Genomic DNA, 13,527 nt, shown 5'->3' on the forward strand with positions numbered 1-13,527 from the left:
GCACAGATTACCCCGGCTATCCATAAGGCCCAGGTTCCCCCGCTGCCTCAGGGAGCCCATGTTGCCCTGACTCCCCAGGGCGCCCAAGTTCATTCACTTCCCCAGGGAGCCCAGGTTCCCCAGCCTCCCCAGGTAGCAGAGGTTCTCCCGCCTCCCAAGGGAGCCAGGGTTCCCCCGCCTCTTCATGGAGCCCAGGTTAACCCGCCGCCCCATGGAGCCCAGTTCCCCCACCACCCCAGGGGACCACAGATCCCCCCGCCACGCCACAGAGCCCCTATTGCCCCGTTGTCCCATGGAGCCCAGGCTACCCCGCCTCCCCAGGGAGCCCAGGTTCCGCCGCAACCTCAGGGAGCCAGGGTTCCCTCGCCACCACAGAGCCCCTATTGCCCCGTCGTCCCAGGTTACCTCCCCTCCCCAAGGAGCCCAGGTTTCCCTGCCACCCCAGGGACCACAGATTCCCCCGCAATCCGAGGGAGTCCAGATTCTCCCGCCACCCCAGGGAGCCCAGGTTTCCCCGCCACCCAAGGGAGCCCAGGTCCTGCAAACTCCCCAGGCAAAACAGGTTCCCCCGCCATCCCAGGTTCCCTAACTCTGTCATTTCGCATTATAGAGAGAGAGAGAGAGAGAGAGAGAGAGAGAGAGAGAGAGAGAGAGAGAGAGAGAGAGAGAGAGAGAGAGAGAGAGAGAGAGAGAGAGAGAGAGAGAGAGAGAGAGAATAATGTTTATTATAGTGTCACATGTTATATACACTTCATACTAAAACATGTACATGAACAGTAAAATATAACATCCGACCAGGTATGGCCTACGAGACACTAGACATAAAAGCAAATTATAACGTCATGATCTGGGTAAGGTAAAATAAGACATATACTAACACAATGTTTAAAATTAAGGTTGGGTTATGAACACGCACGCACGCACGCACGCACGCACGCACGCACGCACACTCACACTCACACGCCAAATTACTTATAAAGTCACGCACACAATCATACACAAACACGTAGGTACACACACACACACCCCACCATACCATGCACACACACACGCACACGCACACACAAACACACGCACTCACACATACATACCCTACGTACATTATAACCCCCACACACACACACGCACTACGCACACACGTACACATATACCATACGTAGATTATACGCCCCACCCCCCACCCCACACACACACACACCCAACACAGGGGTGCATTTATCCTCACCGACACTCAACATAAGCATTACAAGTATAACATTGATCACAGGAAGAAATACTACAATTCGCAAGCATAATGACATACATACGGAAAAGCGCACACAGACTCAAATGAGTGACAAGCGTCTTTGGAACATTTGATCAATCAGCTTACAAAGAGTATAACACCCGAGTTCACATCTGAGTAATGATATAAATTTCTCGGTTGAAGATAAGTTTTTAAAATCTGGCATACATTCACACATATCGTTCATTACATCATAACGTAAATCATCATACATGTTACAATCAATTAAGAAGTGGACCTCAGTCTCTACTGAGTTAAAACAAAAATGGCAAGTTCTATCCTGAAGGGGGATAGGGGGACGACTGTACCTCATTTTTTCAATGTTAATGGGGAGGCTGCCACTGCGTAAAAGTGCCAAATATTTTCTGGTGTTTCTATGGATATAGTTTGATAAGACATAGGGCTCAGGCACTAGATCCTTCTTAAGCAATCTATAGGTCCTCAGCTTATTACCATTAGGGTTATTAGCATCATTCCACAGCTCTGAAAACCAGGCAGTTTCATCCACTTGAAATAATTTTTGCTTAATGAGAGTGAACTGGCCACGTGTCATCGAATGGACATCGATCAAGTCGACGACGTTTAAGTTTCTAGCTAGCTTGTAAACCTCCTTTTCCCATGAGCGCCCTCTTTTACTTGACCAAGCATGAATGACACGGGGCAATCTTGTAATTTCCATACTGTTAAGGCGGAAGAATAAGCGAAATACTTCTATGCGTTGCTTAGTGACACATGATTTCCAACCCATGTCTCCCCTGGCGGCGACATTTGACGCATTACGTCTCAGGCCAAGAAAAAATTTACATGCTTTGTTTTGCAGAGTGTTTAACTTTTTTTGTTCATACAATCCCCAGATGGAAGCACCATATTGCATAATAGGCTGAACCAAGGATTCATACAATTTAGTGTAAATTGCATAAGTAAAACCACCAGCATCAAAATATTTTGTACATAAAACACCAAAAGCTCGACTTGCCGATTTAGCCAGTTCATTTATTGTGAACTTAAAGTCCATGTGTTCGTTAAGCCACAAACCAAGGTATTTATAATTATTACTATACTTCAAAAGAGTTTCTCCAATTGAGAAGTTGGTTGTGGAGCAATTTGTATTGGTAGGCCTAAAATGAACAATCTTAGTTTTTGTAGGATTAACTGTAAGTCTACACTTTTGACACCATTCATTGACCACGTTTAACATATTTTGCAGTTTGTCCTCCGTGGGCGCCAATAATAAAATATCATCAGCATATAACATAATACCAATATTTAAATCATTTATATCAACACCACAGTTCATGCTTTTTATATTGGCCGCCAGGTCGTTGATGTAAATAGAGAACAATAATGGAGAGACAAGGCATCCTTGCTTTAGTCCCCGTGGTGCCTTAAACCAGGGTGTAAACAGACCATTTACTCTCACAGTGCACTTCACATTGCTATATAAACTTTTAACAGCTTCAAACATTTTTCCGTTTATACCATTTTTTAATATTTTAAACCATAAACAATCTCTGTTTACATTATCGAACGCCTTTTTCATGTCAATAAAACAGCAAAATGTTGATAATTTTGATTGTTTTCTATTTTTGATTATTGTACAAATGCTGTAGAGGTGATCCAAACAGCTCCTTTTTTTTCTGAAGCCATTTTGCTCCTCAGCTAAAATATTATTTCTTTCGCACCACTCACTCAATCTGGCATTTAGAATGTCACAATAAATTTTACAGGGTACTGAAATAAGAGAGATACCCCTGTATGACAGAGGATTGTGAACATCGGTGTCAGATTTAGCAATAGGATTAATGATACTCTGTTGCCATGCATCAGGTACTACACCATTATTAAAACAATGAGTCATTATTTTAAACAATATGTCAACGCAGACAGGGTTTTTCAGACACTCAGCAGGAAGATTATCAATACCCGCCGCCTTTCTGGATTTAGCGCGTTCTATTGCCTTCTCTACTTCCACCAACATTATAGGGACGTTCAAGGGATCACAGTTTGTTTTATCTTCCTTTGTTATAACAAAATTGGATAATTCTTGCACTATATTATCCAGGTGTTCATTATCAAAATTTCTATCAGGGTGTGGGTCGTAACCGTATAAATTCTCAAAGTCATCCTTCCATCTTTCAAGGACAGAACTAGTATCACAAACAATATTTCCTTCGGTGTCTCTGACCTCAAAGGGCAACTTACCTGTACGGTCGTTAGCTACACCTAATATACCAATCATCTTCCAGAAATCTCTTGTGTCAGTATTATCAAACGAGTCTGTCAGTTTCTTCTGCTTTTCTAGCTGATAGGAACGTTTATATTTTCTATGTAGTTTATCAAAGTATTTTCTCTGACTGATATATAACTGATGATTGGCTCTTTTCACGCCTGGTGATCTACATGCTAACCACTCCCTTTCTCGAGCGCATGTTAGTGTCCACAGACGCTGTAACTCGTCGTTCCAATATGGTTTACGTTTTTTAACATTATGATTATTAACCGGTTTAGGTTTTGCGCATTTGTTAAGCTCGTGTTGGATAAGAGATGTGAATCTGTCGTAAGCTTCATTAAGACGATTGTGTGCATTCAAACTGGACTCAATGCGTTTGATACAGTCTTGTAAACGAACCACATCGTCCTGAGATATCAAGAAATCGTAAGGGGTATCTGGTCTATGAGCGGGTCTCTCAGGCCGGTCTGGGGCAATACCAACAGTGTACCGATCAAAAACATTGATAGCAACTTTGAATTCGAGCACAGAATGATCTGGGATTTTGTCAGGCACAGGAATATTAAGCATAGATATAATACTTGACATAGGTTTAACTTTAAATTCTGTGAAGTGACAAATGTGCTCGTGCGGTACTACAACATAGTCAACGACCGATCGCCCTGTAGTGCACACATACGTAAAGTCGTTACTGTCACCAACCCTCCCGTTCAACATACAGAAGTTGACATCACAAAGGAAGTCGATAAACATAGCTCCATAGCTATTCTCATTGCAATCAATGACTGACCTGGGGTGTATTTTGTCCACTCCCTCAATGTAATCCATTTGAATTCCACATCTAGCATTGAAATCACCACACACACACAAGATACCTTCATTCTGATATGTGTACACCTGGTGTAGCAAGTCACTGAAGAACAGATCCGGGTCCCTTGCACGAGATGATCCTGCAGGTGGGAGATAGCACGCACATGCACAGAGGGTGATGTCACGGGCTTCTAATTTTAGCCATAAAATATCTTCAATTGTATCATCTAAAACTGATATTTTGAACACTTTGGTTTAGCTGTTCTTGATAAGGAATCCTACGCCTCCTGAGCCCCGTTTAGCTTTCTTGTCGACTTGTTTTCTATTATGACCGAACCATTTATAACCCTCAACTTGTATTTGTTCATCGTCGCGTAAAAAAGTTTCACAGAGGGAAATGATATCATATTCACTAGCCTTGATAAGATTTTCTCTGAAAATAGAGTTTTCGTTACTTTTTGTGGACCAACCAGCACAATTCCAATGGCACAGTCGCAAATCCTAATTCTGTACCTTCCTTTTAAAAATACTGCTACCTTTAACATAGAATTTGTCTTGTTTATCTAGTTCTTTTACAAGGGTCAAAAGACTATACTGTGTCTTCAACTCGACAGGAGACATGTTGTTCTCAATGTAGATATGTTCGTATCGCTTGTGTTGCTTTAACTTTGACTTATTTTTCATTATTCTTGATTTCTGCTCAGCATTGCTGACCCGCACAATCACTATGCCTGGTCTTTTACTGGCGCTTTTCTTTCGCTCCACACCAGTAACAGAGATGTCCCCTAATTTAAGACCATCTTTGAAGAGTGCAGACACTTTATTTTCTGTGATGGTCGTGTTCTTTTCTTCATTAGCTTGAAGTGGTAGATTTTTTATTACGATCACATTATCACATTATATCCGGAAATGTATTGCTTCTAACACATGAGTATGTGAGTTGTTTAATCTACAATGTCACCATAGCACGGGTCAGCGAAACGGGTTCAGTATCAATTACGAAATACGCGAGTACGCTAAGTTTTCATCTCCGCATAATTGTATGTAGACGTGTGTATTGACAAAACCAGCTACTTACTGACAGGCTGCATGAAAGACAATTCTTTGAGCGAAACCTTAGAATTAAACTATATTTTGTTTTAAAAACAAACTGTTATGACACGCTTCTTTTCAGTGGAGCTACACCCTTCATTGACAGCTCACTGACACCGCTACCAATCACATTCTATCAAACGGGAGCACGGGTAGCAGAGTCGTATAAGGCTCTGCGATACGCCATTCAGAGTTGCGTCCCTTGGGCACGCCAGAAACCTATGATTGTCGAGAAACCAGGTCAAAATTGCCAAACGCTACCCAAGGACGCTACCCAGCTTTTTCCGCCACCCTAGGGAGCTAAGGTGCTTCCGCCAGCCAAGGTCCCCCCCGCCACCTCAAGTTCCCTCGCCGCTCCAGGGTGCCCTGGTTCCCTCGCCACCCCAGGTTCCCCCGCCACCCGAGGTTCCCCCGCCACTCAAGGTTCCCTCGCCGCTCCAGGGTGCCCTGGTTCCCTCGCCACCCCAGGTTCCCCCGCCACCACAGGTTCCCCCGCCACTCAAGGTTCCCCCGCCGCCCCAGGGAGCCCAGGTTCCCCCGCCACCACAGGTTCCCCCGCCAGCCAAGGACCCCCCCCCCCCCCCCCCCCCCGCCACCTCGAGTTCCCTCGCCGCTCCAGGGTGCCCTGGTTCCCCCGCCACTCAAGGTTCCCCCGCCACCCCAGGTTCCCCCGCCACTCAAGGTTCCCTCGCCACCCCAGGTTCCCCCGCCACCACAGGTTCCCCCGCCACTCAAGGTTCCCCCGCCACCCCAGGTTCCCCCGCCACTCAAGGCTCCCTCGCCGCTCCAGTGTGCCCTGGTTCCCTCGCCACCCCAGGTTCCCCCGCCACCACAGGTTCCCCCGCCACTCAAGGTTCCCCCGCCGCCCCAGGGAGCCCAGGTTCCCCCGCCACCACAGGTTCCCCCGCCAGCCAAGGTTCCCCCCGCCACCTCGAGTTCCCTCGCCGCTCCAGGGTGCCCTGGTTCCCTCGCCACCCTAGGTTCCCCCGCCACCCGAGGTTCCCTCGCCACTCAAGGTTCCCTCGCCGCTCCAGGGTGCCCTGGTTCCCCCGCCACTCAAGGTTCCCTCGCCGCTCCAGGGTGCCCTGGTTCCCCCGCCACTCAAGGTTCCCCCGCCACCCCAGGTTCCCCCGCCACTCAAGGTTCCCCCGCCACCCCAGGTTCCCTCGCCACCCCAGGTTCCCCTGCCACCCAAGGTTCCCCAGCCACTCAAGGTTCCCTCGCCGCTCCAGGGTGCCCTGGTTCCCCCGCCACTCAAAGTTCCCCCGCCACCCCAGGTTCCCTCGCCACCCCAGGTTCCCCCGCCACCCCCAGGTTCCCCCGCCACTCAAGGTTCCCTCGCCGTTCCAGGGTGCCCTGGTTCCCTCGCCACCCCAGGTTCCCCCGCCACCCCAGGTTCCCCCGCCACTCAAGGTTCCCTCGCCGTTCCAGGGTGCCCTGGTTCCCCCGACACTCAAGGTTCCCCCGCCACCCCAGGTTCCCTCGCCACCCGAGGTTCCCCCGCCACTCAAGGTTCCCTCGCCGCTCCAGGGTGCCCTGGTTCCCTCGCCACCCCAGGTTCCCCCGCCACCACAGGTTCCCCCGCCACTCAAGGTTCCCCCGCCGCCCCAGGGAGCCCAGGTTCCCCCGCCACCACAGGTTCCCCCGCCAGCCAAGGACCCCCCCCCCCCCCCCCCCCCCCCCGCCACCTCGAGTTCCCTCGCCGCTCCAGGGTGCCCTGGTTCCCCCGCCACTCAAGGTTCCCCCGCCACCCCAAGTTCCCCCGCCACTCAAGGTTCCCTCGCCACCCCAGGTTCCCCCGCCACCACAGGTTCCCCCGCCACTCAAGGTTCCCCCGCCACCCCAGGTTCCCCCGCCACTCAAGGTTCCCTCGCCGCTCCAGTGTGCCCTGGTTCCCTCGCCACCCCAGGTTCCCCCGCCACCACAGGTTCCCCCGCCACTCAAGGTTCCCCCGCCGCCCCAGGGAGCCCAGGTTCCCCCGCCACCACAGGTTCCCCCGCCAGCCAAGGTTCCCCCCGCCACCTCGAGTTCCCTCGCCGCTCCAGGGTGCCCTGGTTCCCTCGCCACCCTAGGTTCCCCCGCCACCCGAGGTTCCCTCGCCACTCAAGGTTCCCTCGCCGCTCCAGGGTGCCCTGGTTCCCCCGCCACTCAAGGTTCCCTCGCCGCTCCAGGGTGCCCTGGTTCCCCCGCCACTCAAGGTTCCCTCGCCACCCCAGGTTCCCCCGCCACTCAAGGTTCCCCCGCCACCCCAGGTTCCCTCGCCACCCCAGGTTCCCCTGCCACCCCAGGTTCCCCAGCCACTCAAGGTTCCCTCGCCGCTCCAGGGTGCCCTGGTTCCCCCGCCACTCAAAGTTCCCCCGCCACCCCAGGTTCCCTCGCCACCCCAGGTTCCCCCGCCACCCCAGGTTCCCCCGCCACTCAAGGTTCCCTCGCCGTTCCAGGGTGCCCTGGTTCCCTCGCCACCCCAGGTTCCCCCGCCACCCCAGGTTCCCCCGCCACTCAAGGTTCCCTCGCCGTTCCAGGGTGCCCTGGTTCCCCCGCCACTCAAGGTTCCCCCGCCACCCCAGGTTCCCTCGCCACCCCAGGTTCCCCCGCCACTCAAGGTTCCCCCGCCACCCCAGGTTCCCCCGCCCCTCAAGGTTCCCCCGCCACCCCAGGTTCCCTCGCCGTTCCAGGGTGCCCTGGTTCCCCCGCCACTCAAGGTTCCCCCGCCACCCCAGGTTCCCCCACCACCCCAGGTTCCCCCGCCACTCAAGGTTCCCTCGCCGCTCCAGGTTCCCCCGCCACTCAAGGTTCCCCCGCCACCCCTGGTTCCCCCGCCACTCAAGGTTCCCCCGCCACTCAAGGTTCCCCCGCCACCCCAGGTTCCCCCGCCACTCAAGGTTCCCCCGCCACCCCAGGTTCACCCGCCACTCAAGGTTCACCCGCCACTCAAGGTGCCCCCGCCACCCCAGGTTCCCCCGCCACTCAAGGTTCCCCCGCCACTCAAGGTTCCCCCGCCACCCCAGGTTCCCCCGCCACTCAAGGTTCCCCCGCCACCCCTGGTTCCCCCGCCACTCAAGGTTCCCCCGCCACCCCAGGTTCCCTCGCCACCCCAGGTTCCCCCGCCACCCCAGGTTCCCTCGCCACTCAAGGTTCCCTCGCCGCTCCAGGGTGCCCTGGTTCCCTCGCCACCCCAGGTTCCCCCGCCAACCCAGGTTCCCCCGCCACTCAAGGTTCCCCCGCCGCCCCAGGGAGCCCAGGTTCCCCAACCATCCCAGGCACCTCATGAAGCTGCATGTGACGATCCAATAATAAAGTTATTCTCTAATCGTATCTAAAAACGTTGTGGCCATCTGTGTAACTGGTTGTGAGAATATTTCCATTTTCCTACGATGTCCCTGGGCTAAAGTACCGTGTAGGAGTCTCTTTTAAGACAGATGTGATCACGGAATCAAACACATTACATTGTAACTATGCTCCATTGTCTTCAATTTGAAATGTACGTTGTTTTCTAGGTATATGACATCAATATTCTTTCCACTTATGTACAGGCTGTTGTTGTAGTAGACAAGGCCTCTAATCCTGTCACTGAATTCCATCATTTCCGTTGTAGTATTAGTTGATAAAGATCGTTTTATCACCTTCTTGTTCTCGCTGAAATATAGGACACCGTGTATAGTGTCAATAGTAGCAGCATAAACGTCACGTCTCACGTCTATCTGATGCAGCCTTTTACCATTATAATCAACAGACCACAACCCATCATTATATTTACAGAAATAGATCATCTTCTTCCTGGAGTCTACAGCAATGCCACTGGGATCGTATGATCCGCGATAACGCAAGTTCACAATGCCCCGAAAGTGTTTCCCAAATGTGGACATACGACTGATTGTCTTCGTCGGATGGTATGTGGTAAGGAAGATAAGTCGTCTGTCAACATCGACTGTCATTCCGTACGATTTGATTCCCTCTCGTAGTGTTGTGACACCCGACACGTCCAGCCTTGAGGAGAAGATGCCTGGTGGTGACATTCTACTGAATATCAGTCTTCTTGACACAGGCTCGTATGTTAGAGCATCAACGCGTGATGTACGCAGATAAGGATACGTCTTCATGTCGTTTTTATCTATGGTAATCTGATGGGGATGTGAGAAGCCAGAGAAAAGTTGTACCACCAATATTCTCGTCTTGTCTTGAAACTGTCGTGTTGTAGGTGTCGTCGCCACTGACTTGAAGGGAAGTCCAGATGGAGTCGTGGGTGTGTAATGTTGGGTGGGTTGTGTTCTGTCAGCATTGGTCTGAAGGTCACGTGTCTTGTTGACGTAGTTCAGATGAAAGTCTCCCAATGTCTGCACATCTTCTGCATGACTGGCGTTAACCACAATCAAGTCATTTCTCAAACGTACGTTCTGTTTTACAAGGGTCTCAACTGTTCGTTGGGTTTCATTAATCTGTGCGTGCACGTCAGCACTCTGTCGTATGACATGTAACACGTTATCTTTTAGTAAACTAACATCCTTTTCAACATGGATCACGTGACGACGAGTTAGGTTCAACTCTGTCTTTAGTTCACTCACCTGCTGTTCACATGCATCTTTGTCTTTCACAGTGTCCAGTGGTTGTCTTGTTTTAGTCTGTCCGACCTCCCTCAACTGTCTAGTGAGACTCAGTGTCTGTCGCTTCATCTGCTGATATCCACGCTTGAGGTGTCTAATCTGGGACATCACGTGACTGTTTACCGTGGCATCAAACGACTCTATTTGACTACGCATATAGGAAGGTACAATCTTCTTCGTCAAATCCGATCTCAGCAGTAACTCCAAAATGTCCATCTTGTTTATGACTCTCGTCTCCATTCCTGGAACGTCAGATTTCAAGTGGTTCAATTCCACTTTCAGATGGTTAATTTCTTTCTCAAGCAAACTCATCTGATTGACAACTGCTGCGATATTTTCGTGTCCCTGAACCACAGATGAGGCTGCTACAAGCAGCACCAACACACACAAACTCGCCATGTTAGCTGGCAATTGTATAACTGTGTCACAGTCGTGTAATCCAGAGCTAGGCGTCACGTGACTATCGCATTACATCTAACCTGGCAGCGGGCCAAACGGAAACACTTGAATCTAACATGGCAACAGTCTCAGAGCAGTGTTCACCTGAGTTTCCCATCACGTGACCACACGAGTAATATCCATGAAGTCAGCTCACTGCCATTTGATCAATCAGTGATGGGGGTGCGAGATAGATCGAACCAATAACCTGTTCATCTCAATGTACCAAAAGACGTTAAAATATGGTACTTGTTGTTACCCTGTCTGGCGCTCGGCATTAAGGGGCTAAAACAAGGACTGGCCGGCTCGGAGTCAGTATACTGTGTATGAGTGGGATATTCATTTTAAACTGCGGCATGGTATCTCAGTGAGATTGCACTATAAATCGGCATCAGTCGGACTAGTACAAGCATCCACACACACACGTGCATGCACGTCGCTTTATAAGTGCAATAATCTTGGACGCGACGTTAAACCCCATATCACCTCACCTCAACTCAATGTGTGACCTGACAAATTTAAATTTGATAATTTCATAACTTTACAGATACAATGTGTTCTGCAAATACATATATGTACGGAATATTAGTAAAATGATGCATAATATTACATAACTTCATTTGTTTAAAGTACTTGGTCATTTCACATTACATCAGGTGATATATAACTTCTAACACATGAGTATGTGAGTTGTTTAATCTACAATGTCACCACAGCACGGGTCAGCGAAACGGGTTCAGTATCAATTACGAAATACGTGAGTACGCTAAGTTTTCATCTTCGCATAATTTCAGAGACATGTGCATTGACAAAACTAGCCTGTTACTGACAGGTTGCATGAAAAAAATTCTTTAATAGAAAACTTAGAATTAAACTATATTTTGTTTTAAAAACAAACTGTTATGACACGCTTCTTTTCAGTGGTGCTACACCCTTCATTGACAGCTCACTAACACCGCTACCAATCAATCAATCAATCAATCACATTATTTCTTTTAACAAACGGAGGCACGGGTGGCCCAGTCGTGTAAGGCGCCGCGATTCGCCATGCAGAGTTGTGTCACTTGGGCACATCAGATACCTATGATTGTGGGTTCGAATCCCGGTTTGCCCCGATTATGTTTCTAGGTTTGTCAGCACCATACCCATACCCGTGCTCGTGGGTTTCACCGAAGTGGTAAACGTCTGAGACCTGCATCACTTCGGGCTTTCCTCCCACATTAAGCTGACACGCCGCGATATACCCGGAATACTGTTAAAAGCGGTGTTATGACCAACTCACTCACTCTTTGAGGTGGTACAGGAGAAAATGTTCTTCACATGATAATAATCTATATTTAACATGATGTCGGTTATGCTGTACAATCATTAGGTAACTCATTCAGCAAACACATTGATACACTCATACCCAAAGGTAGTTTTTGCAAAGTATTTGATGATTTTTGCAAGGTTCTTGATTTCTTTAACATTTCTGGTACAAAACATTTGATGATGCTTGGAAATATATCTTTGAGATAAATTAGGATTTTGATTCAAGGAAAGCTTCATATTTATAACATATACGTAAATAGTCAGAGACTGGTAGTGGTATATACTGTATAAAACTATATACCTTTCCTCACATGAAAGTTTAAAATCATCTACTGACGTATTAATGAATAAATCATTGATGCGCGATGGCGAGATAGCGTATGATAAACGGTTTGGGCAACGTTGAAACGTGTTTCAATTGCCATTATAAATCCGCATTTCTGTTATTAGTTAAACGATAGTATTTGTAAAAGAAACAACATATTCAAGGTAAGAAGAATGCATGGGTGAGTAAGTGAGTTTGGTTTAACTCCGCTTTTAACAGTATTGCAGTCATATCGCGGCGTGTCAGCTTAATGTGGGAGGAAAGCCCAAAGTGATGCAGATCTCAGACGTTTACCACTTCGGTGAAACCCACGAGCACGGGTACGGTGCTGACAAACCTAGAAACATAATTGGGGTGAACCGGGATTTTATAGTATGTATGTGCGTGTGTGTGTATACATATATATGTGAGTCAAGGCCGTGTTCGCAAGCCGGGAGGAGTGAAACAGATCACGCTGGGAGGAGGAACGACCTGGGAAGTTGACCGCAATGTGTGTTTTCATGTCACTGTGCCCTAGTTCTAACATTTAATAAGGGAGGTAATCAATACATCCTCCAAATCTACTGGGTAAGTCTAGTGTTTCACCCGCTGGCTTGTCACGCACAACTTGTGTTACGTTATCCCCTGCGTTGAACCCATTCTTGCCCCCCGCCCTGATATTGGTGGAATAATGTTATACATGCACAACACCCCAGTCACTTGTCCACATTTTGCCCAGTGAATATCCGGATCAGAATTGGTCTCCAACCAACGGTACTCAGCAATATTCCAGCTATGTGACTGCTGTAAATAAAAAAAGTTTGGACCAGACAATTCAGTGATTGACATCATGAGCATCGATCTACGCAATTGGGATACGATGGCAATCATTCCGAGGCAAGGGAGTTAAATAAAATAATACATGCAACTGTTATCAAATTTCATAAATAACAATGAGTAAACTTTCTATTGAGTTTTATTATTTGTTAGCGTTTTCATTTAAATCCGTTTAAAAAATAATCTCATTATATCTAGACCCTTAAAGATCCGGGGTAGGATACGTCTTCAGCAACCAATGCTTGTCGTTAAAGGCTACTATGCTTATCTTAAGGATGCTATGACAGGAACAGGTGGTCAGGCTCTCTGGCTCGGTTGATGCATGTCATCGTATCCCGATTGTGTGGATTGATGCTCATGATATCAATCACTGGATTGTCTGGTCCAGACTCGATTATTTAGAGACCGCCGTCATATAGATGGAATACTGATGAGAGCGGCGTTAAACAACAAACAACATACAAACAAACAAACAAACAAACAAAAGAACAAACATATTAACTGAGGTTGGGGTGGGCCATGGCACACCCTTACAACCACGTCCCAACCTCTAACCCGTTACAAATACAATATCCATGTTGCGAATAAAAAAATACAAGCGAAATGCTTTAAAAACTAG

General features: G+C 48.5%; 1 pseudogene; it reads right to left on the minus strand.

The window, feature by feature from the left end:
- Positions 1 to 16: 16 nt before the first annotated feature.
- Positions 17 to 6,554, minus strand: LOC125377857 (annotated as a pseudogene).
- Between the last annotated feature and the right edge of the window lie 6,973 nt (positions 6,555 to 13,527).

The sequence above is a fragment of the Haliotis rufescens genome, unplaced genomic scaffold, assembly GCF_023055435.1.
Source record: "Haliotis rufescens isolate VD_foot unplaced genomic scaffold, xgHalRufe1.0.p SCAF_101, whole genome shotgun sequence".
Taxonomy (NCBI): Eukaryota; Metazoa; Mollusca; class Gastropoda; order Lepetellida; family Haliotidae; genus Haliotis; species Haliotis rufescens.